This window comes from Triticum aestivum, chromosome 1B, assembly GCF_018294505.1.
Source record: "Triticum aestivum cultivar Chinese Spring chromosome 1B, IWGSC CS RefSeq v2.1, whole genome shotgun sequence".
NCBI lineage: Eukaryota > Viridiplantae > Streptophyta > Magnoliopsida > Poales > Poaceae > Triticum > Triticum aestivum.
Window position 1 is genome coordinate 156886337 of NC_057795.1, and position 26704 is coordinate 156913040.

Sequence of the window (26704 nt, forward strand, 5' to 3'; positions counted from 1 at the left end):
TACAAGGAATTATGCATCACCATGCAATGCAACAACCAAAGATGAATGAGAATGAGATGCAAAAGCTTAGGAACCAAAACCAAAGCAAGGAGAAAACTCAGAAGACTTCTCCACAAAACTCTCCGAAACTCCTCCCCCATTGGCATCGATTGCCAAAATGGGTGAAAAGCTTAGAAGGCCAAAATAAACAGTGTTCCTCCATAAATTGTGTATCTCTCAAAAAGAGAGTGGAATGCAATACACATATCCAAAGGTAAATACTTGGAGGAAAACAAACTATATTGAGGCCCAAAGATTGCAAAGGAAAGATATGCCACAAAGACATAACAAAGAGAGACACAAGCAATCAGAAGATACCCATTGAAGCAAGCAATCAACGGATATCAATTGAACCAACTAGACCAATGATCCTACATGCCACACGAATAAAGATATTATGATAAGTGCAAAGGAGTGTTCTAAAGAAACTAGAGAAGCTCCCCATGATTTGTGCATACATAAGAATTTTTGTATTTGAATACAAAGTGCACAAAATAGGATCATAGCTCCCCCAAAATCTATAGAAACTTACAACAAGTGCAAGTGAGCATATAGGAAACAAAGCCTAGTACTTGCAACAAACACATGGTTGAGCAACAAGTAAAAGAGGCAACTTAAGAATGGGCTCAACCAAAATGATGTGTGTGAGTCAAGGCAATGCACTTGAGAAGACTAATGTACAGATGAGCATTAAGCATCAATAAAGTCTTGAAAAAATGAGGCACACGGTGCAAGGCCTATCATTCCCATGCACAACTAGCAAATGGGTTCACAAGCTTACTAATACGCAAAAGAGAACCTATGCTTGTGACAACCCGTGGTGAAGATAGAAGACGAAAGCCTCATCAAGACGAGGGATACCAATTAAGATGGCAAAAGCCTCATAGAGATAAGCATGAAGAAAAAAAATCTTCACCACACACGAGTGCAACAAGATGCAACGATAGAGAACATGCACTCAAGGCAAAAAGCTTTCACGGAGCCACCAAAGAAATAACAAAGGAAGACTAGGTGGACGTGAAGGAAAGGATATCAACCAAAGATGTAATTTCTCTCAAGTGTATAAGGTTCTAGGTAGATGAAATCATGATGATATATATCTACAAAGAAGGATGTACACCCGAAATAGTTACAACATGAAGGAACAAGATATCCACAAGGAAGTCATAAATATACCAATAAGATATTTGCTTGAAAGCATAGCGCTTGGCTAGATATGGTCTTATGGTATATAAATGAATTCATACCGCACGAACATCAAAGACATCACAACTAGCAACATGAGATCATCGTTGAGATGCTTTGAGAAAGGAAACAAGTATCACAAGAAAGAAATGAATATCATGCCAAGATACAACCTACACAAGGTTGAATACAAGAAGGGAAAGCATGAATAGATACTTGTTACCGAGATATCATTGGAAGGATGTAGTAGATACCAATTGAAGGTAGATAGTAGTTCATTGATCATCCTAGCTTGACTCCAATATGCACATGGTGACAACACCTTCCTTGTGAGTGAGCCAAGCATCCAATGCATCTCCAAATGTTCCTAGAAGAACAACACAAACTAAACGGTACCCAAACTCATCGGGACCAAATAGTTAGAAACACCAATACATAGGACAAACTCCACAAAAATATGTGCATATAGATATGAAAATGAATTTCATGCACATCTCATCCAAATTGAGACTAGGTGGAGTTTTCCCTATATATTGAGTCAAAGAAAGAAAGCATGCCAAGTGAAATACATGAAGTAAACATGCATGCTCAAGACTTACAAAACCCGAAACCAAAAGACAAAGAAATGCCAAGTGAAAAGGATACCAAATGGAGAAATCATCACTTGGAAGATATCATTAAAGATACATCAAGGAATGAGATATCCATTGATACACACTAAACAAAAGATGTCAAACTCCCAAAGAGAGGATGGTTCCAAACAAACCAAGCTCTCAGCAAAGTTTCATGATGGCACAAAGTACCAAAAAGAAATGGCTTGCCTTCCACCAAAACACACTTGATAAGGATCACAAGAAGAGTGTTCTTAAGAAAATAGAATAGCTCCCCCACGAGTTGTGCATTATATAGGATTTGTATTTGAATACAAAATGCACAAGGTGGGATCACCGCTTTCACTATATCTAGAAAACACTAGACAAGAACAAGAAATAAACAAGATCCACAAGTGGCATGGAAGACAACGGGAGTTGACACAATCCTTGGCAAGAGAAAAGGCAAGTAAAACAAAAGCCAATGTAAAGATGATCAATAAATTCTACCACACATAAATGACTACCAATTGTCAAAAGACAAGAAGTAGATGGAAAGAATTCCCGGTGGTAGATAGCAAGGATATCCAACATCATCTTCACACCACACACAAGCAAATTGCAACTTATAGAGCTAACATGCCACCTAGGAACAAGATAATCTACAATATCAACACTAGGTGACAACATCTCAAATGTACACATTTTCTAGGCTAGTAATATACATAGCATATTACTCCCCCATAATGTGATACCAATGAAGAAAACTTAACAAGAGGCAATAAGAGGATCCAACACGAGATAATCAATGGAATTTTTAGAATTTGAATTTCTCATGAGAGATATACCACCTAGCGACTAGATAATCTTGAAATATCAATACTAGATGGTATTACTCATGTGCACACATTTATAGGATTGTGAGGTGCACAAAGCACACCACTCCCCCATAATGGATATTCCATTAATCCCTCACAAGAGCCAACTAAGAAATAAACAAGATGCACTAAAGCTCAATGAACGACACACAAGTACATGATGTGCAAACCAACATACACAAAGGCAATTTGGAGACACATCATATACAAACACATGCAAGGAACAAAACCAAAACATGCAAAGGGGCAAGTAACTTTCAATGTAAACAATTTAAGTACAAGTTACCGCAAGGAGGCACATTGGATATAAGATAGAAACTTGACAACCCAATTGACTTGGCTTGAGACAACAAGAAAGATGAAGTCCCCTTAATTCTTCATAATGTAGCCAAGTCTCCAATGACCTCCAACAACACCTATTGATCAAGTTTGGGCTTGTTGGTCCCCAACCAAGTTGGGTCCTAAGAGGTTAGTCGCAATAGGTTTGGCTACCCAAATGGTTCTTTGCTTGACACCACTTTGAGTACCAACAAACTTGGCAAACACATTGCCAACCTTATCCTTACCAAGAGAATAGATATCATCAATAATAATTTGGTTGGATAAGTTACCACTAGTGCATGAAGAAGCGACGTGACCTTTCTCACGGCATAAGTAGCAACGTCTACTCTTCACTTTCTTCTCACTTGATTTCTCAATTGAGAAGCATTAACTTGAATCTTCTTGGGAAGAGGCCTTTCTTCAACTTGATGTTGAGCATGAGATTGAACTTGTGCCCTCTTACCTTGTTGCTTGACACTAATGGCCTTCTTCTTCAATGGGCAAGATCTAACATGATGCCCTTCGACGTTGCACTTGAAGCAAACAATCTTGGCCGAATTCTTGACTTGTTCTTGGCCCTTCTTCTTGTTCAACTTGGACTTCTTCTTCTTGTTGGAGTTGAATCCAAGTCCACCTTTGTCATTGGGGGATTTTTGCACACTCAAGATATTGTTGAGTGTGGCCTTCCCTTCATGACACTTTTCCAAGTCTTTCTTCAAAGAAGTGACTTGGGCCTTGAGCTCTTTGATTTCCTCTACATGGTTAGTCTCAACACAAGTACTAGAGGAAGTATAAGCTTCACCGTTAGAGCAACAAGGAAAGGAAAGCAATTCATCACAAGATGTACCAACATTGTGAGTAGATGAATTACAAGGACTAGCACATGGCAATATACTATTTTGACTAGAAGTAGTGCTAGTATCCACATGAGGCTCACTAGATGTTACCTTAGCAATCATGGCCTCATGAGCTATCTTTAGCACACTATGGGATACTAGAAGATCATCATGAGAGCTTGAGAGCTTTTCATGACTTTCTTCCAATTTCCCATAACTGCAAGATAACACCTCAAGTTGAGCCCGTAGCTCAACATTCTCCTTCAAAATGGATGCTTCACAAGTAATAGAATTAGTAGCATAAGCATCATCATTAACAACAAGAGGAGAAGGCAACTTGGCAAGCTCTTTTAAATAAGAAGCTTCAAGTTGAGCATGAGACTCGTGAGTTTGATGAGCTCACCCTTGATGACCCTTGAGCCATTTTCGAGGTGCTCAAAATCCTCAAGGAGTCTAGCATGAGCAACTTCAAGCTTAGCATTTTCAGTTTCAAAAACATTGGCCACCTCAAGAGCTCTATCAGTAGATTCCTTCACTCTAGACAATTCTAGAGCAAAAGTCTCCTCAAGAGATTCCTTGGTGGTTTGTTCAAGTTCAAGAGCTTGAGAGAGGTCCGCAATCTCATTAGCGTAATCACGCCCATGACCTTCCATTTTATCAATGGTGACCTCATGCTCCTCAAGACGAGATTCCAACTCATCAATATATTTCTTGCTCTCAATAGCAATGGGACATAATTTCCATGAAGTTGGAACGAGCAATTTTATTTTTATGAAGAGCTTTAAAAACCATTTCCCCCTTAATTTTTAAGGAGGCAACATTATCATTCTCTTCATCATTATCCTCATCATCATTAGCATCAACATCATCATCAAGAGACATATTGGGGTACAAAGTAGGAGATACCTTTGACGCCTTAGCCATAAGGCAAAACGCAATAGATGATGATGTAGGATCCCTTGAGGCACCATTAAACACCACATCTTGTTCCATGGAGTGTTTGGTTTCCTCTACATTGTTAGCACAACAATTCGAGGAAATAGATGCATTTTTATCATGGCAACAAACATAGCAAGCATATCATCATGATATTTAGTCAAGCAATTTCTACATGATATGCAAGGACTATCAACACAAACATGTGAAACATTTGGAGTGCTCGAAGTGTTAAAGCCCAAAGAAGGGAGCATTGCAATAATATAGTGATGAAGGATCATCCACAATAAGCATACTATCATCATTGCAATGACCAACACTACTCACCATATCATTACCTTGTGGCAAACCACATGTAGGTGAAGTAGAAGAAGTTGAGAAGACTATATGACCGGAGGTGGAGGGAGAACAACCATCCCCACAAATCTTGGACACGCCATATTTATCTTGAAGCTTTGTCCATAACTCATGAGCATCCCGGAACGGCATGAGTTGAAATATAACTACATTGCTCAAAGCATCGAAAAGCACATTAGAGGCTTGAGCATTGAGATAAGAGTTTTTCTCATCCTCTAAAGATAATCTTTGGGGATCCTTTGGAGGAGAAAAACCCATATCTACAATTCGCTCTAAATTTGGGTCCATGACCCTAAAGAGATTAAGCATGCGAATTACCCAAACATCAAAATTTGTGCCATCGAAACTAAGAGTGTCAGAGAATCCTAATCCTCTATTCGACATCTTTACTCTCTAGGCGGTTAAGCCCAACAAAGAGAGACGAGGATTTGATACCAATTGAAAGATCGTGGATGTCACCTAGAGGGGGGGGGTGAATAGGCGCTTTAAAATAATTACGGTTGAGGCTTGAACAAATGCGGAATAAACCTAGCGGTTAATTTGTCAAGCACAAAACCTACAACAACTAGGCTCACCTATGTGCACCAACAACTTATGCTAAGCAAGAAAAACTACTTAGGTGATAGCAAGATATATGACAAGAAACAATATGGCTATCACAAAGTAAAGTGCATAAGTAAAGGGCTCGGGTAAGAGATAACCGAGGCACGCGGAGATGATGATGTATTCCGAAGTTCACACCCTTGCGGATGCTAATCTCCGTTTGGAGCGGTGTGGAGGCACAATGCTCCCCAATAAGCCACTAGGGCCACCGTAATCTCCTCAAGCCCTCGCACAATGCAAGATGCCGTGATTCCACTAAGGGACCCTTGAGGGCGGTCACCGAACCCGTACAAATGGCAACCCTTGGGGGCGGTCACCGAACCCGTACACTTTGGCAACCCTTGGGGGCGGTCACCGGTACCCGTCAAATTGCTCGGGGCGATCTCCACAACCTAATTGGAGACCCCGACGCTTGCCCGGAGCTTTACACCACAATGATTGAGCTCCGAACACCACCAACCGTCTAGGGCGCCCAAGCACCCAAGAGGAACAAGCTCAAGGGTACCAAGCACCCAAGAGTAATAAGCTTCTCAACTTGTAACTTCCACGTATCACCGTGGAGAACTCAAACCGATGCACCAAATGCAATGGCAAGGGCACACGGAGTGCCCAAGTCCTTCTCTCTCAAATGGCACCGAAGCAACTAATGCTAGGGAGGAAAATGAGAGGAAGAACAAGAAGGAGAACACCAAGAACTCCAAGAACTAGATCCAAGGGGTTCCCCTCACATAGAGGAGAAAGTGATTGGTGGAAATGTGGATCTAGATCTCCTCTCTCTTTTCCCTCAAAAACTAGCAAGAATCCATGGAGGGATTGAGAGTTAGCAAGCTCGAAGAAGGTCAACAATGGGGGAAGAACACGAGCTCAAAGGATAAGGTTCAATGGGGAAGAAGACCCCCTTTTATAGGTGGGGAAAAATCCAACCATTATGCTCACAGCCCGCATCGAGCGGTAGTACCGCTTGACATCACGGTACTACCGCTAGGGGTAGCGGTACTACTGCTAAGGGTAGCGGTACTACTGCTTGCGAGCGGTACTAAAAAATTACATCTGTGCCTACTACCGCTGGACTTGTGACGAGATTTCGGTCCCGAGCGGAAGTAGCCACGGAAGTAGCCGCGGTAGTACTGCTCCAAGCGGTAGTACCGCTCCTAAGAGAGGTAGTACAGCTCCCAAGGGCGGTAGTAAAAAATTACTTCTGCTCCTACCCGCGGTAGTACCGCTGCAACCTTTTCAGAACACCAAAACTACCACAACTTCTTCATTCGGACTCCGAATTCGACGAAACCAAGTTTGTTGGAAAGCTAGCGACAAGGGCTAACACAATATTGATAGAAATACCAATAATAAGCAAATGAGAAAAGTCCCAAAAGAAAATGGTGAGAACCCTTCCTCGGATAAGACCGGTAAAACCTCCAACACCGAAAACATCATAGAAGACGCATGCAAACTCCGTTTTCGATGAACTCAAGCTTGTCATCAAGATGACCATAAGCTCTAAGACTCACAAAGAGAACCAAACAAGAACCAAGAAACATGATGCAATGGTTTGAGCTCTCGAAGAACGATACGATCAAGCTACTCACTTGAGAGCCCCCCTTGATAGTACGGCTATCGATCCTATAACCCGGTCTCCCAACTACCACCATGAGACCGGTAAAATAGAAAACCTATCAAGGGCAAACCTTTGCCTTGCACATGATCCACTTGAGCTAGATGATGACGATCTTGACTCCCTCAAGTTGGACCACCTTTCTTGATTGCGTTGGCTCGATGAAGACTAGATGATTGCTCCCCCATAGTCCACTATGGGTGAGCCACTCTTCGGCACATCTTCACAAGTCCATTGACACCACAATGGATGGCAAGATCCAAGCACTTGATCTCTTCGTGATGCTCCACTTGAACTTGCACACGGCAATCTTGATGATGATCACCACTTGATGCCTTTCCATGGGTTGTATGATATCTTCCTCTTGACGCAAGCCCATGGACATGTACCTAACCCCACATAGACCATGGGTTAGTACACAAAGTGCAATGGACAATGCTTACCATACCATGGGATCACTTGATCCCCCTCGGTACATCTTTTACGCTTTGTGAGTTGATCAACTTGATTCACTCTTGACTTAGTCTTGATCAACCTTGAATCTTTCCAACTCTCTTAGTTTGGATGATGTCTTGAAGGTAAACATGAATGATCACACAATCTTCTTCTTCAAGACATGCTTGCAATAAGCTCAACACTCACATGACCAATCTTTGGATAATTCCTTAATAGCACCGAGGTCATCACAAACTCTCCTTGAAACCAAAAAATGGACTCCAAGAAAAGCCTATGGACAAGCCCTTCAAATATAACTCAAGGCAACCATTAGTCCATAGAGATTGTCATTAATTGCCAAAACCAAACATGGGGGCAACACATGTTCTTTCACCCATATAAGACAATAATCCCGGGTTAATCTCTAAGGCCCATTTAGGTGCATGGAAAGTGGTGGGAAGTTTAGTACTACACTATTAGTGGAGTGAGAATGAGACCCATTTATAAGGGTTGCTCTACCACATGCCATTGGGAGCTTGGGAAGAGGAGTTGTACACGCGCACTCCTCCCCTCTGCCGCCCACCTCGCCTCGCCATGCCTCATCACAACGCGCGCATCTCGGGTTGTGGGAATGAGCCTAGCCGAAGCTTATTTTTGCCGGTCAGGAATGGTTAATTAATCTTGGATTAATTGACGAGTCGCTATAGTAGTGCCACTGTCCAAGACATTGGATCGTGGGCTATTGGTGGACTCAGCCATGGGCCTGAGCCCAGGCCCATCTACCCGATGTCCTATATAAGAAGGCGCTGGCCAGTGGAGTGACCTAGTTCAGTTCATTCACTCCTCTTGCACAACCCTATCCATCGCCTACTATTCCTCTCACTATGCTGCTTTCGGTGTTCCCATCCTGATGACCGCGTGCACGGTTGGCCAGGAGAGCAGATGCCTCTGGAACCCTGTCGTTTGAGATCCTTCTTGAGAGAATGACAATAAGGTTTCTGGGGAGCCTCTGGAACCATGTCGTTTGAGATCCTGCACGAGACAATGGCAATAATGTTTTTGGGGAGCTTCTCAATGCTACTGCTCCCAACCCGTCCTCGTCTCTGTCTGTTTCTGCTTCCACTACTTCTCTTGCATCGAATCCATGGCTGACGACAAAGCCGCCAAGAAGAAGGGCTCGCCTGATGCCGAGGTTGCCGCTGTTGCCGCCGCATTGGCCTGACCAACTTGAGGGTATGACTCATTCATCCCCTATCTGCTCGTTCACGTGCTGGTCGTATATATGTTGTTCATAGATATTTCGGTTCTATGTACTATACGTGCTCACATGCCTAGGTATCGATATGAGATGCATACCGTATTTTCCATGTTTATTGTATACTCGTGGATTAGATTATTCGAAAATGTGCTAATATTTCCAACAATCCAAAAACCTTATTCTAGGCACTTCTCGACTCATGGCTTCACCGCTACTCTGAAACCGAAAAAGTTTACCGGGACGCATTTTAAGCGTTGGCAGACAAGTACCACCTTGTGGCTCACAACGACGAACGTGTTCTAGGTTGGTGGTGTGTCTCCCACAGTAAAGATTGCTCCTGAACAGGAGAATGCTTTTAGGGAACCAATCACCATCTTTGTGGGAGCCATTCTTACTGTGATCGGAGACAAGTTGGTTGATGCGTATCTCCATATGCGTGTTGCCAAAAACTTGTAGGATGCGCTGATACGTCTCCAACGTGTCTATAATTTTTTATTGTTCCACGCTATTATAGTATCAATATTGGATGTTTCATATACACTTACAAGCAACTTTATATCATTTTTTGGGACTAACCTATTAACTTGGTGCCTAGTGCCAGTTGTTGTTTTTTTGCCTGTTTTTGGTTTTCTAGAATAACAGTACCAAACGGAGTCAAAATGCCACGAAACATTTCGGAGATTTTTTTCTGGACATAAGAGACTCTAGAGGCTTCGGGAGAGGGTCTAAGATGGAGCAGTGGCCCATGAGGCACCAGGGTGCGCCCAGGGGGTTGGGCGCGCGCTGGTGGCTCGTGGGGCCCATGTAGCTCTGTTTGACCTAATTTCACCTCTGTAAATTCTCTAAAATTGGGAAACCAATAGAGGAGACTACGAATACTTTTTCCGCCGCCGCAAGCTTCTGTTCTCGAGAGGTCCCATCTGGGGGCCTTTGCCGGCACTCTGCTGAAGGGGGAATCGATCACGGAGGGGCTATGCATCAACCTTACTGCCTTTCCGATGATGCATGAGTAGTTTACCACAGACCTACGGGTCCATATTTAGTACCTAGATGGCTTCATCTCTCTCTCTTTGATCTTCAATACAATGTTCTCCCCGATGTTCTTGGAGTTCTATTTGATGTAATCACTTTCTGCGTGTGTTTATTGTGATCCGATGAATTGTTAGTTTATGATCAGATTATCCATGAATATTATTTGAGTTTTCTCTAAACTCTTTTATACATGACTATTATATCATCGTATTTCTCTCCATTCTATTGATTTGGTTTGGCCAACTAGATTGATTTTTCTTGCATGGGAGAGGTGCTTTGTAATGGGTTCGATCTCGCGGTGCTCAATCCTAGTGACAGAAGGAGAGATGACATGTATTGTATAGTTGCTATTAAGGGTAAAAAGATGGGGTTTATTCATGCCTGAGTTTACTTTGTCTACATCATGCCATCTTGCTTCAGACGTTGCTCTGTTCTTCATGAACTTAAATACTCTAGATGCATGCTAGATAGCAGTCGATGTGTGGAGTAATAGTAGTAGATGAAGGCAGGAGTCGGTCTACTTGTCTCAGACGTGATGCCTATATACATGATCATTGCCTTGGATATCGACATGATTATTTGCTTTTCTATCAATTTCCCAACAACAATTTTCTTACCCACCGTATGCTATCTTCAAGAGAGAAGCCTCTAGTGAAAACTATGGCCCCCGGGTCTAATTTTATCATATATTAAAAATCCAAAAATACGTATCTGCAATTTATTTACCATTATTTTATTTTGTATTTTATCTATCTATTTATCTCTATTGGATTTAATCCTTGCAACTTACCGACAATGGATTGACAACCTTTGTACACGTTGGGTGGAAGAAGTTGTTATTTTGTGTGCAGGTGCTGCTAACGAGGTGTTGCTTAGTTCTCCTACTGGATTGTCAACCTTGGTTTTTAACTGAGGGAAATACTTATCTCTTTGAGGAAAAACCTACGCAGATCACAAGTAGCAGGAAGAATTTTGGGCCCTGTTATCGGCGAGACATCATCAACATCTATCAAGTACCTACGCACAAAATCTCGTCTTCTTGAATTTACTTTATTTGCCTTTCGCCTCTAGTTTTCATATCCCCCACTTCAACTTTTTTTACAAAATTACAAAAATATTTTTTGTTTGCCCTTTTGCTTGTTTGCCTGTTCAGTATGTCTAGCATAATTGTTCTTCCTATGTCACTAGATTTTGAAGTTCTATACTTCAAGCAGAAACAAGGAGAAAATTTGAAAGATGCTTGATATAGATTAATGGAATCTTATCGTGATTGCACTATAAAAGGGGATGAAAAAAAATTTGTTTTGCAATTTTTATGTATGATTAACCATGCCCCATAGACAACTCTTGGATTTTGCTGCAAAGGGTAAACTGCTTATGAAATAATAGAGGGTATATTGGGGGTTCCTTCCCCACAAAAGGGGTTTGTTCTTACTCAAGAGGAAATTCAGATATTAGACAAACTGGTGAGATGCATAAAAATTTGGTTGAGTTAGAAAAATCTAATGAACCTCTCAAAAATATTAATGGAAACCTCAATCACACGAATACCTTGATCACGCTTTGCAACAAACGGTTGGATATTTTGGATATTAAAATTGCTTCATTCTCTTAAAATAATGGAAAACATAAAGAACCTCCTGGATTTGAGAAAACATCTACAAAGATTGCTAAAACCAAAGACGACAACACTACAAAGTACCGGTCTCGTCTGCCTCCGGTTTACGAAGGATTGAATCTCTTCAATACGCCAGGAGCCGGGCCAAGTAATCCGGCAGCAATAAACCGGACCGAGGCACCCGGGGCAGCGCCGGATCAGCCACGAGTGACGGACCAGCCTCGACGGACAGATAACCCGCCGCAATATGTATCAACGTCGCCGGGTCATTTCTCTAGCCCTTTGGATAACATGATTGTTGCGGCATCTCGCTTGGCAGCTATTCCGATGGAGGGTGATTTGCTAGCGGCGGTTGAGATGCGACGGGCCAGGGATCTTCTTCAAACCGCTTTTGTGCAGCAGCAGGCTTATTCTTACAGCCGAGACAGAATACATTCAACCCCCCGTCCAAGCAAATGTTACAGCAGGCACATGGACGAACCGGCTATGTCAAGCAGTGCGCGGCACCGTGATGCCCCTCGAGGGCCTAATCCGGCGCGTGGCGATATGAATGCTCAGGATGTGGTAAATAATGGAAGAGCACGATGCGAAGCAGAGTTAGCAACACAGTTGGCAGCACATTACCAGAATCATCAAACCGCTCCAGTTCAACCAGCGGCATCCGTTGAACGTGGTTTGGCTTTTACCTCTGCGTAAAGTGCCTAATTATACCGCCGATCAACCCCCCGAGGCGTGTGTTGAAAGTTATGAGATGGCAATGGAGATGCTGGATGTGGATGAGTCGGCATGTGCAAAACACTTCACCATGATGTTGGATGGAACGGCTCGCACCTGGCTAAAGAGCATGCCCGTTAACTCGATCAGTTCATGGGACGAGTTGAAGGCCCGGTTTATAGCGAACTTCAAGGATACGTGCAAACAACCCATGTCCATTGTGGATCTAGCTGCTTGTGTCCAAGGAGAGAATGAATCAACAACTCATTGGGTGCGCCGGGTTCCAGAAATCCTGCATTCGTCGGGCCGCATCAATGCTGATACGACAATTGTGACATTGGAAGGTAATTGCCGATTTAAGTCACTGAAGATGAAGTTGGGACGGCTCAAGCGCCACTACAACGATATGGGAACACTCATGGCCGCTCTGGTTAAGTATGCTGATTCTGATAATAGCAAGGATCCCAATTCTGACGAAGAGAAGCCGGAGAAGGGAAAGAAAAATGCCGGTACAAAGGGATAGCATAACCAGGCGAGCCACGGGAACAATGGTAAGCGTAAAGCGGACAAATTCGGATTTTGTAGCTAACACCAATATGCAGGGCAATGCGCAGCGTCGTAAGGGTAAACCGCCCCAGCGCGGTGGAGGCATGAATCTGGAGCGCCTGTTAAACCAGCCCTGCCCAAAGCACGGGATGAAGGAGGTTTCGGCCACGCACCTCTAGAAGGATTGTTTCATTATGAGGGAATTCAAAAACTCTGATCTCTTTCGGTATGATCAGGGTCCATCTGGTGGTTCAGGTCCAGGGTTTCACGGGCCGGGTTACGGTGGAGGCGGTTCAAACTCAGGATTTCAGAATAATCCGGGCAACCAGAACAACCAAGGTGGTCACAATCAGCAAAGTAATTAGGGGAATCAGCAGCAGTCGGGTTATCAGAGTAACCCAAAGCAGTTAAATGGTGGACAATACCATGTCTTCACTACTAGTCTGTGCAAGCGCGATCAGAAGCTCCATAAAAGGGCAGTAAATTCTGTTGAACCGGCAGTGCCTCGTTATCTGCGCTAGTCTGAACAGCCTATTGTTTGGAGCCGGGAGGATCATCTGCCCCGGGTTGATAATCCTGGCCATCTAGCGTTGGTGGTTGCACCGCAGGTTGGAGGTTATAAGTTAACCAAAGTGCTCATGGATGGAGGGAGCAGTATCAATATCTTGTATGACGAAACCTTCCGGTGTATGGGGTTAACAAATAAGAATCTTAAACCATCAAACACTATTTTTCACGGTGTGGTGCCTGGTAAATCGACTTACCCGGTCGGTAAGATAGCTCTGGAGGTGGTCTTTGGAGATGATCATGATTCAAGGTCCGAGACGGTGACCTTTGAAGTAGTCAAAATCAGAATTCCGTACCATGCCCTATTTGGACGTCCGATTTATGCTAAATTCATGGCAAGGCCGTGTTATGTTTATCTACAGCTCAAGATGCCGGGTCATAAGGGGACCATCACGGTTCATGGTAGCCGCAAGATTGCGCTGGAGTGCGAGGAAGGTGATGCGGCTTATGCTGAGTCGGTTTGTGCAATAGAGGAGTTGAAGTTTTATAAGGACAATGTTGATCCGGTAGATATGACTTCTCTGAAGAAGCCCACTACAGAGCATGATCCGGCTTTGAAGTTTAAATCGGCTGATGAGACTAAGTTGGTTGATTTTGTTCCTGGTGATTCATCAAAGCAGTTCAACATCAGCGTCAACTTGGATCCAAAATAGGAAAGCACGCTCATCGAGTTCATCCATGAGAACCGAGACATCTTTGCATGGAAACCATCTGACATGCTAGGTGTACCGAGGGAACTCGCTGAGCACACTCTTAATATTGATCCGAAGTTCAAACCGGTCAAACAGTTTCTTCGCCATTTTATTGAAGAGAGGCGCAAGGCTATTGGTGAAGAGGTAGCCCGGCTATTGGCAGCAGGGTTTATTGTGGAGGTGTTTCACCCTGAGTGGTTGGCTAATCCGGTGCTGGTACTTAAGAAAAACGGCACTTGGCGTATGTGTGTGGATTACACAGATTTGAAAAAGCTTGCCTAGCTGATCCCTTTGCCCTCCCCCGTATTGATCAAATCATTGATGCTACGGCGGGTTGTGAGTGCTTGAGTTTCTTGGATGCTTATTCTGGTTATCATCAGATCAAGATGGCAGTTAAGGACCAGGACAAGACAACTTTTATAACTCCTTTTGGAGCCTTCTATTATGTATCTATGCCTTTTGGATTCAAAAGTGCTCAGGCGACTTATCAACGGTGTGTGCAGAATTGCCTCCATAATCAGATTGGGCGTAATGTTCATGCTTATGTGGATGATATCATGGTAAAGTCCAGGAAAGCAGAGGCACTCATAACCGATTTGTAGGAAACTTTTGATAACCTGAGGATTTATAAAATGATGCTCAATCCGGCTAAGTGTGTTTTTGCTGTACCGGCTGGCAAGCTCTTGGGTTTTCTGGTGTCCAATAGGGGCATTGAGGCTAATCCGGAAAATATTAAGGCTATCACATCCCTGGCTAAACCGACGTGTATTCATGATGTTCAACGTCTGGCGGGTCGTATCGCGGGTTTGAGCCGGTTTATCAGCAGGTTGGGAGAGAAGGTGATCCCTCTCTATTAGATGTTGAAGAAGACAGACAATTTTGTCTGGAGTGATGCTGCTAATGTGGCGTTTGAGGACTTAAAGAAGCAGTTGGCTGAACCGCCGATTCTTGCTACTCCGGTTGAGAAGGAGCCACTGTTGTTATACGTAGCTGCTAATGCCTGGGCTGTCAGTGTAGCTATTGTGGTGGAGCGCAAAGAGGCTGGGAAGGAATACCCGGTTCAAAGGCCGGTTTATTATATCAGCGAAGTGCTCATCGAGTCAAAGCAAAGATATCCGCATTGGCAGAAGCTGGTGTATGGGGTTTTCATGGCAAGTTGGAAGCTTAAATAATACTTTCAAGGCCATCCCATCACAGTCAGTTCCGCTCTTTTGGGGGATATAATCCAGAACAGGGAGGCAACTGGCCGGGTTGCTAAGTGGGCTATTGAGCTTGGACCACACGGCTTGAAATATATGCCTCGAATAGCTATCAAGTCCCAGGCCCTTGTGGATTTCATCAATGATTGGACAGAGTTGCAGGCACCAAAAGACAAACCCGACAACACATACTGGACTATCCACTTCGATGGGTCCAGGCAATTGGAGGGCTCGGGGGCTGGAGTTGTCCTTACTTCCCCTTGAGGTAATAAAATTCGTTATGTTCTTTGCTTAATGTTTCCTTGTACTAACAATGCAGCTGAGTATGAGGCCTTACTCCATGGTCTTCGAGTGGCCAAGGAAATGAACTTAAGCTGGATACGATGCTTTGGAGACTCCAATCTGGTGGCCCAGCAAGTTTCAGGTACTTGGGATTCCAAGGATCCAATCATGGCAGCTTACCGACGAGAGGTGGATATTGTCGCTGGTCACTTCAAAGGTTATCAAGTGGAGCACATTGATCGGCGCAAAAATGAGGCAGCAGATGCTTTAAGCCGGCTGGGATCTCAGCGTAAACCGGTGCCGCCCAATACCTTTCTGGATATCTTGCACAACCCGTCAGTTCAGTTGCCTACAGAGGAGGACCTCGCTATTCCTGATCCGGAGGCACAATTGGTGGCCGCTTTACACATTATTCCGGATTGGACGGTTCCATATTTGGCGTATATGAACCGGGGCGAGTTGCCAGAAGATGCAGTTTTGGCCAGGCAGATAATCCGGCGATCCAAGTCCATGGTTGTTCACAACAGCGAGTTACACCATTGCAGTGTCTCCGGTGTGTTCCAGAATTGTGTTTCTCCTAAAGAAGGCCGTGAGATTCTACGTGAGATCCACAAAGGAGACTGTGGTCATCACGCCGGGTCAAAATCCTTGGTTGCTAAAGCTTTTCGTCATGGTTTCTATTGGCTGATGGCTCATGCTGATGCTGAGGACTTGGTGAGGCGGTGCGACGGTTGTCAGAAATTCTCACGACGACCTCATGTTCCGGCTCAGGAGTTACGAATGATTCCAATCACTTGGCCGTTTGCTACTTGGGGGCTTGATATGGTAGGGCCCTTTAAGCGATCCAAGGATAAGAAGACTCGCCTGTTGGTGGCGGTTGACAAGTTTACTAAATGGGTTGAAGCAGAGCCAGTAAGCAAGTGTGACGCAACCAAGGTGGTTCAATTCATCAAGAAGGTGATTTTCCACTTTGGTTTTCCACACAGCATCATCACAGATAATGGCACGAACCTCTTCAAAGGCGAGATGGAGGACTTTTGTCAACGAGAGCACATCCGGCTTGATGTGTCGTCCGTGGTTCACCCCCAATCTAATGGTCAAGCCAAGAGAGCTAATCAGGAAATCTTGAAAGGTATCAAGCCCCGCTTATGGTTCCTTTGAAGAGGACGTCGGGTTGTTGGGTGGAGGAATTACCATCTGTATTATGGAGCATAAACACCACCCTAAACCGATCTACGGGTTATACACCTTTCTTCATGGTTTACGGGGCAGAGGCGGTACTCCCAAGTGATATTCGTCATGACTCACCCCGGGTTGCCAATTATGTTGAAGCGGACAACGAGCAAGCACGTCAAGAAGCACTGGACCTGTTAGGTGAAAAACGGGACATAGCGTTGGCTCGTTCGGTGGTTTATCAGCAAGACCTGCGGCGTTATCACAGTCGCCGGGTTAAAACAAGAAACTTTCAAGAAGGCAACTTAGTGCTCCGGCTCATCCAGGATCAAATCGATATGCACAAGTTATCCCCACCTTGGGAAGGGCCCTTTGTGGTCAGCAAGAATCTACACAACGGATCATACTACCTCATTGACGTTAGAGAGCACAAAGACTCAAGCAAATCGGAGGAGGAGACCCGTCGGCCGTGGAATATCGCTCATCTACGGCCTTATTACACTTGAGCCATAGGCTCCCATTATGTACATATTTTGACAATGTATATATTATGATCAATATAATAAACCGGCATCCTTGCTACAAGCAGGGCCTCTGCCGTTCTTCCAATATTTCTTGGTTACAAGGGGGATTCTGCTTATAAAGTGACGTCCTATTTGTCCATTAAACCGGCTATCATGCCACAACAAAGCTTGGGAGCTTCACACCCTAGGGGCCAAAGAGAGCATTGTTGCTAAAGCACAACTCAAACATAGGCACCCATTGAGCACATCTCACAAAGTTACTTGGGGGCTCTTTATGTAAAGCAACAAAGAGTTTGAAAGGACCCTTGTAATAGGCTATCAAGCCATGGCTTGGAAGCCTGGTGTATTCACCTAAAACCTCGGGTTAACCTGCCTTCATCAAGTAAGCCACTCCTATCCAGGTAATCCTGGTATGACTCGCCGAACGTTTGACAAGTCAATCTTATTCAGACCCTAAACTTGTCAAAGTTAAAACGACAATTAGTTAACTAGAGGCCCATCTTAAAAGGCTTTGTCAAATGGTTTAACTCAGCGGCCTGGCAGCCCATGAAAAGCCTCGAATTTGGGCCTGGCAGCCCTTGAAAAGCCTCGACTACAAAGTTTTATTTGATTTTGTTTTTTGCAAAGTTTTATCTCCCTTGATAAGGTTTTGAGTTAAACCGGCGTCTCTTGACCCGGCCTGATTATAAGTCATTACATCACCCGGTGTTTCTTAACCTGGTGTAGCTTTCAACTATCAGTTGTTAGCACATAATCAATTATGAACCGACGTTTCTTAGCCCGGTCTGGCATCGATCATAAGTCGCCAGGATGATCATCCGGTGTTTATCTTAACCCGACATGGTTTATTATGCACCAATACAACATGGTGGGAGTTATCAATACTCAAGATTTGGGTTATCACCCTTACTACGCAAGTTGGTAAACCAACGATGTGATTCAATATCACAGGTATGATATATTTCATATTTCATTGCTTTACAACCTTGGTTATAAAAACTCTAGTTCTGTATTGGGTATCATAACCCGTCCGGCGGTAAACCGCCAGGGCACATTTAAGTTTCTCAAATGCAGAAGGCAGGATTTTATGAAAGTACTCAAGCATATGAGCAAGCATAGCAACAATCATGACGGATTACATAGTGTCATGTAGCAGTGCATGATGGCAGAAGATCAAAGTATTTCAACTAGCCTATTACTAGGCGCTTTGATGCCCAAAAGAATAATTGTTTATTGCCTATAACACAATCTACGGAGATAAAGCTGGCTGCCGGATTATGATTCGTCACCAGGTTGACGTGAAGTCGATGGATCATGTCGCGTCGGTTCACCCTCCTCCTCCCCACCCACTGGCTAGAAGTCAATGGTGGCCCAATCAATCCCGGTTAAAGCTTGGAAGACAGCTTCATCACTTATAAGATTGGACGGTTCAACGTCGGGGGCATAAGTGTGCTTATGGATTGGCGGGATAAGATTCTGCGCTTCTTTCACAGCTACATCAACCCGTTTGTTGTCCGTATCATAGCTGGACCGATGGACAGACAAGTCAACTTCTTCGGCCAATTGGCTTGCCAGCGGGCGCATCTCCTTTGTCAAGGCCTTGAGGGCTTCATTGTCAAATTATGACCCGTCTTCTTGTTGACCAGGATAGCCCTTTGCGATATCTGCTGGATCAAGATCAGCTATCCAAGCTTTGGCCCGAGTCAGTGCTGATAAAGCGCCAGCCCTCGCAGCAGATCACTTTACCTCTTCTATCTGGGCAGGTGTCATAGATAATTTGGCCAGCATATTCTTGATCAAGGTTGGTGCCGGTTTATTGCATGAGGCCGCACAGATGACTCGTTGAGCACCAGTATACAGTTGTTTCAAGGTATAGGCTGCTTTCAACTTCATCTGCATATCCGAACCCAGATGAGCAACACGACTACCTACAACGGTTTAAGAATTTGCTATTAAACCGGCATCTTCAAAGATGTTTAAGAAAGAATCTTGCAAAGAGTACTTACCAAATATTGCAAAAGTCATAGCATTGACTTGACGCTTTAACCCAGTTAGCTCTTCTGCCACCGGTTTAAGAGCCGCCTCCGCATCCTCAGCCTGCTTTAACAGAGTGGTTTTCTCGTTTTCCTAGTCTGCATGCTCGCTTTTGAAACCATCCTTTAATTGCTCAATGGCAGTTAAAGCGCCCTTCAATTCATCTTTGGCCTTGGAGGTTTCTGCTTGCTGGGACTTGATATTTTCTTGAAGATCGGCAATTTAGGAATCTTTGTTGCTCAAGTCAGCCTGCAAAGCACAGATGATGAAGATGTTCATATTTTTTCTAAAAGTCCCAAGCACATAACAAGTTATACACTTGGCACTTGGGGGCTAATGCGGATTGCTTCTTCTTAACTGATATTTTAAGTCCCAAGGCTCAATACAAGTATTAATCTTGGCACTTGGGGGCTAATGCCTAATTGATCAGAAAAATCAGAAGTGAAGGAATTTAACAAGGACAAGTTTTTCAACAGAAAGTCCCGGTTCATTTTGCAGAATTAAGCCGGACCTTGGGGGATACACAGTTGAAGTCTTTTTTTATCCAAAGTCCCGGTTCATTTTGAAGAGATAAACCGGCCCTTGGGGGGCTACAATGGAGTTGCTATACAGTACAAAGAAAACTTTATAAAATGTTTTGAACAGAAGTTACCTCATAGTGCTCCTTCGTCAAGTTGACTAAACTGGCCTCATAATCACGACTTGTATACAGGCGGTTTAAGTATCCAGAATGGATGTCTTGAGCACTAGGATGAGCATAACTTGACAAGTCAGTTTTCCACTTGCCTTTGTCCACAAAAACAAATTCCTCCTTGGCACTGTGTTCTGATAAAGCGACAGGGTCGCCAGGAGTAGTGTGGCCGAAACCGGTGATCACCACATCATTAGTCTTGCCATCAACAATCTCATCTGCGTTGGACGGTTTGGCGGCGACTCTTGCTGTACTTGGAGGGTTAGCAGCTGGACTTGGTGAATCGGCAGGTGGGCTAGGCGGATCAGCATGAGGACTAGCCGGGTTAACTTCTGGTGGATCAACATAAGTGTCCTGACCTTGTGGCACAGGATCATCCATAGCAATATCAGTATCTTCACTAGCACCTTCTGAGGTCCTCTCCGGTTCAAACTCCTCAGTGGGAGCACTTAGTTTTGATTTTTTGCTGAGTTGGGCTTTGGCACTGCAAATAACAAACAGAGATTAATATGGTAAACCGGGGCAAGAAAGCAAAGCTAAAATTACTATACTTACCCAGGGACTGTCTTGAGGGGAGGCATTTGTGTGGTTGATGAGTTGCCAGAGGATGAATAGGAAGTTACCTGATAATTCGAATCAGACGGATTAAGAGGGTATCGGAAGTAACCCGCCAAGGGATAAGATTTGTTAGAAGTACAAGGGACCTCTGGACGGCGCTTTCAAATTGGGGTGTCTGGTAAACCGGAGGAAGTGACTTGCTGGCCACTATGCTGGGTTGTGCGATGAGCTTCAGGGTGTTGTATCTTCAAAGAAAAGTGTGGATCCAAATGAGTGAGAGGATGTGAATGTTTCACTTTCCGGACTGCGCGACAGAGTTTTTGTACTGGCACAAGATCGGAAGTGGAAGAAAGGGAGGTTACCTCTACATGGTCAGCACGGCTGGCTTCAGCATCATCCTGATAATGTTCATTGTCAATAAGATGTATGAAAAATGAACCAAGGGAGTCAAGTCCTACCTTTGGTTCCGAGTCATCAACATCTTTGGGCGGATCAAAGGACTCGGCGGTTTTCTTATTTGATTGCCTCTTTGTGGCCTTGCTCTTAGCACGAGGAGCTCTCACCGGTTTGTCCTGTGGTTTTGCCGATTTATCTTGGGTTTTCCTCTTCCAGAATGGATCTTTGTCCTGTAAGAATAAACAGAAGGCTATCAGAAAATGTCAAAAGGGAGATGGATTAAAAAGCAGAAAGATAAATTCTTACAGCTGGTGGTTTGTTGGAGGCATAAAAGGGGCGCAGCCCGGTCTTGCTGCACTCAGATATCGGTTCATCTAGCATCTTTTTGACAGACTCAGTGATCTCATCATCATTCATCTGTATTTCAGTGTGCTGTTGAGGATCCTTAACATCCCCAGTATATTCATGCATTAATCTGGTGCGACGGCTTAAGGGCAGGATACCCCATGAAACCCAACAACGGACAAGGTCAGTACTAGTTAAACCGTTTGCTAGAAGAGCCCGGAGCTTAGCAAGCTATGGTGCATATGTTTGTCGTTCTCTGGTAGTAAGCCGCTGAGGCAGTGGATGTTCATTGCTGAGTCAGTAAGCACGATAACCCGGCAGAGGATTTTCATCAGCAGGAGCAGTGTTCTGATAGTAGAACCACGTCTGATTCCAATCCTTGGGGTGGATGTGATGTTTGGCATGAGGAAAATTGACTTCTTTCCTTTTTTGAATCGACACTCCGCCAAGTTCAGTATTGGGGCCGTCAGAAAATTTAGTACGGCGGTTCAAGTGGAAGAAATCTCTAAAAAGTTCAACAATCGGTTCTTCTTGCAGATACACTTCACAGAACACTTGAAAATTGCAAATGTTGGACACAGAGTTCGGTCCAATATCTTGAGGGTGGAGTTGGAAATTAGCAAGTACATCACGGAAATTTTTTGATCCGGGAGGGCTAAACCCTCGGTCCAGATGCTGCATAAACACAACTACCTCTCCATCTTGAGGCTCAGGAGGATTTTCAGTACCAGGGACTCTCCAATGAATGACCTCCTTCTTTGCTAAAGCGCCAGTCACAAGATACCCAGTAAGTTGCTCTTCTATAATCCGGGAAGGAACCCAATTGCAAGAGGAGAACTGTTTGGCCATTTTTGGTGACAAGCTGTAAAGGAAGTTCAAATGCCGGTTCACGGTTCAAGATTGATATGCATAAACCGGCGTCAAACCGGGGAATTTAATCAAAGCATGTGTGCACATTAAACCGGATATGGATGTTCAAGAAAAGATGGCGGTTTACGTGAGGGCTAATGGTACCTGACGGATTGCCATTTTCTACAGGTTAAACCACCTATAATGGTATGGAGGAAAACAGATCTGAAAATTGCTAAGTGCTACACAAACAGGTTCTACAAGTTGATGTAATAATTACGGATCTAGCGCAGTTCAGGAAAAGGAATAAATTCAAAGCCTAAAGTGGCGACAGTAGAACAACAAGATTCAGATGGGATCTGTTCATATGCGATAGGATGCTATGGTGAGGAAAAGTAAACTATAGTTTTGGCCGCACAAGAAAGATATTAAGTTCATCAGGATACAATGGGCAGTGAGAGAAAGCAGTAAACACTGATGAACACTGATGAACACCGATGAAGGCATGAAACCCTAATGCATATCTAGGGTTGGAAAAAGAAGACTTACCGGTTTTGGAGGATTGGCGGAGAAGGGTCGTGGTTCTCTGGTATGTTTAGGTTGATGCAGCGGCCAGTGACGATGCAGAGCTTGAAAGTCGAGGGCGACAGCGGAGCTGTAGGGCTCAGGAGTCGCGAGGAGGAAAAAGAAACATGGAAGGGGAAAAGAAAGAGACCTTCCAATCCTATTTACAAGGCAAATGGATAAGTAAGGCAACACGGGAATCGAGGAGCCTGAAATGGAGAATGGGGCACATCTGTCGCCTTGATCTTCGGAGATCAATTAATAAAAGGGAAATATTTATGAGTTTTTTATATAGAGATGACGTCATGACGATTTACTACAAATTTAGAAGATAACGTCATGGTGGTTTACCAAGCTCACATGGCGAAGATGTCATGGCGGTTTACAAGGATCATAGGAAGATGTTCAGGGAATTTTTCTAAGTATTGAAGATTGACATGAACAAGTTCAAATCAATCTGGGGCCTAATGTTGGGGATATAACTACTGAGTGTAAACCGCCCAGGAGGGGCCGGTTTACGCTCATCTATACTGAAGCCCATGAAGACAAGGAGTATGGTGCTCTACTGTTAAAGCTTAGAGGCCCAGAGCCCAATGGCGGATTAGGGACCATAGTAGTAAACCGCCATAGATGTATAACTTGTATTGTAAGTTAAGGAAAGGAAGAAACCGAGTCAGACACTTGTATGAGCCGGCCTCGGGATTCTGTAGACCGGCTGGGCATCAACCTATGTATATAAAGGGACGACCCGGCGGCAGTTCAGGGACAAGAAACAACAGCTCGAGAGAAAGGTAAAGCGGATTCACTCCCTGCTCATCGAGATCAATCAATCCCACAACAAATGGATCATAGGCTTTTACCTTCACCGCAAGGGGCCGAACCAGTATAAACTTCCCATGTCCTTTGTTCTGGTTTAACCCCTTTAGGCTAATCTCGTTGTGATGGCTCCACGACTAAGTCCTTCCGCTAGGACATCTGACATGTTAATTCCACGACAGATGCTGTCAATGATCTTCTCAATCTGTACTTCATTTGCAACACGGGGATGTACTGGACGAAGATTTTGCCCTTGCAGATCATTGTCTTCAGCTTAAGCATTGACTTTGGGCTGAGCATTGTCGTCAGGTTGACTTGGTGCAATGATGAGTTCATCTTCAACCTGAGGTTCGGACGGTATGATCTCTCCAGTACCCATGAGCTTGATAGATTCACTAGGAGGCATTTCATCTAGCACATTTGGCAAGTGCTCTCTTTGCGAGCCGTTATTCTCATCGAACCGCACATCCACAGTTTCAACCACTTTATAGTGAAAGAGGTTGAAGACTCTGTAGGAGTGCGAGTCCTTTCCGTAACCAAGCATAAAATCTTCATGTGCTTTTGGTGCAAATTTTTAAGTGTGATGTGGATCCTTGATCCAGCACCTAGCACCAAATACTCTAAAGTAACTGACGTTTGGCTTCTTACCAGTTAGCAGCTCATATGATGTCTTCTTCAGAAGCTTGTGAAGATAAACTCGGTTGATGACGTGGCATGCAGTGTCAATGGCTTCAGGCCAGAACTTTCTTGGAGTCTTGTACTCATCTAGCATCGTCTGAGCCATCTCGATGAGGGTTCTGTTCTTGCGCTCCATGATGCCATTTTGCTGAGGTGTGTAGGGAGCAAAAAACTCATGAGTGATGCCAAGTGTATCAAGGTAAGTGTCGAGGCCAGTGTTCTTGAATTCTGTGGCATTGTCACTTCTGATGTGCTTGATCTTGACACCGTAGTTCGTCATGGCACGATTGGCGAAGCATCTGAAGACATCCCGCACTTCATTCTTATAGAAAATTATATGCACCCAGGTATATCTTGAGTAATCATCAACAATAACAAAGCCATAGAGACAAGAAGTGGTAGTAAGAGTAGAGTAATGAGTAGGGCCGAATAAGTCCATGTGAAGCAGCTCGAAGGGTTGAGACGTCATCATGATTGTCTTCGAGGGATGCTTGGCCCTAGTCATCTTCCCAGCTTCACAGGCACCACATAGATGGTCTTTATTGAACTTGACGCCTTCGATGCCCATGACATGCTTCTTCTTCGCGAGAGTATACAAGTTCCTCATGCCCGCATGTCCTAGCCTCTGATGCCAAAGCCAGCACTCTGAAGCTTTTGCTAGAAGACATGTGGCTAGCTGTGGTCCTGCTAAGAAATCTACCATATATAGATCATCTTTTCGATACCCTTGGCACCACATGCCATGAAGCAGTAGGTGGGGGCAGAGTCATCCTCATCCTTGGCATCAGCGTTGGTGACGAGGCCATTGTCTTCAGTGCCTAAGATGGACTTGGCGACGTATACAGAAGCTAGAGCCAGGCTTGCCACTCCAGAATCACATTCCACCTCGGACTCCACCTCTGCCTCCTCAGATGCAGACTCCTCCTCTGAATCCATCTCCTTGCCAACAAAAGCATGAGCCTTTCTAGATGAGCTCTTCTTGTGTGAAGAAGACTTCGACGAAGACTTGGAAGAAGACTCTGAGGCTTTCTTCTTCTTCTTGTCATCAGAATCATAGTCCTTGCTCTTCTTCTTCTTCTTTGTCTCGTTGTCCCACTGTGGACACTCAGAGATGTAGTGACCAGGTTTCTTGCACTTGTGAAAGGTTCTCTTCTTGTGATCACGAGAGGAAGCTTCATCATTCCTTGAGATGGATCTTGAAGACTTTATGAAATCTTTCTTCTTGGTGAACTTTTGGAACTTCTTCACGAGCATAGCAAGCTCCTTTCCAATGTCTTCAGGATCACTAGAACTGCAGTCAGATTCTTCTTCGGACGAGGAGACGACCTTTGCCTTCAAAGCGCGAGTACGACCATAGTTGGGACCATAGATATCTCTTTTCTCAGATAGCTGGAACTCATGTGTGTTGAGCCTCTCAAGTATGTCAGACGGATCGAGAGTCTTGAAGCCAGGGCGCTCTTGAATCATCAGGGCCAGGGTGTCGAATGAGCTGTTGAGAGATCTTAGTAGTGTCTTGACAATTTCATGCTTGGTGATCTCAGTGGTGCCGAGTGCATGAAGCTCATTGGTGATGTCAGTGAGGCGATCAAATGTGAGCTGGACATTCTCATTGTCATTTCTCTTGAAGCGGTTGAAGAGATTGCGAAGAACACTAATCCTTGATTCTTCTCTGTGTTGAGACGCCTTCATTGACCTTGGAGAGCCAGTCCCAGACCAGCTTTGAAGTTTCCAGAGCACTCACACGACCATACTGCCCCTTGGTCAGATGACTACGGATGATGTTCTTGGCAGTTGAGTCCAGTTGCACGAACTTCTTGACATCAACAGGAGTGACACCTTCACTAGTATTGGGAACGCCGTTCTTGAAGACATACCAGAGATCAACATCAATGGGACAATTGTACGTCTGGTTAGGGAGGCTGAGATTCAACTCAGAAGACCACGTCTTCACCTTATTCCCCTTGAGCTAAGAACACTTAGTCCTTGCCCAATCACTCTGGTAAGTCTTCAAGGGAGACTTTGAAACCTTCACAGATTTTGTTCACCGGCAATCCACAATGACTCTTGGATGCTCAGAACGCGACGCCTAACCGACTGGAGGATTCACAGTCCTCAAGTGTAATAAGTCTTCAGATCATGCGGACGGAAAGACTTCAATGATGCCTAACAATCTTTGGCTCTGGGTGTTTTGGGCTTTTTCCTTGCAAGGATTCTCTCTCAAAGGGTTCGGAGGGGGGTTGCTCTCAAATGACAAAAGCCGTGCACTAACTCTAAGAAGCCACAAATTTATGGTGTAGGGGGTGGGCTATTTATAGCCAGGAGGCAACCCGAACTGATTTGTCCAAAATGACCCTGGGTCACTAAGGAACTGACACG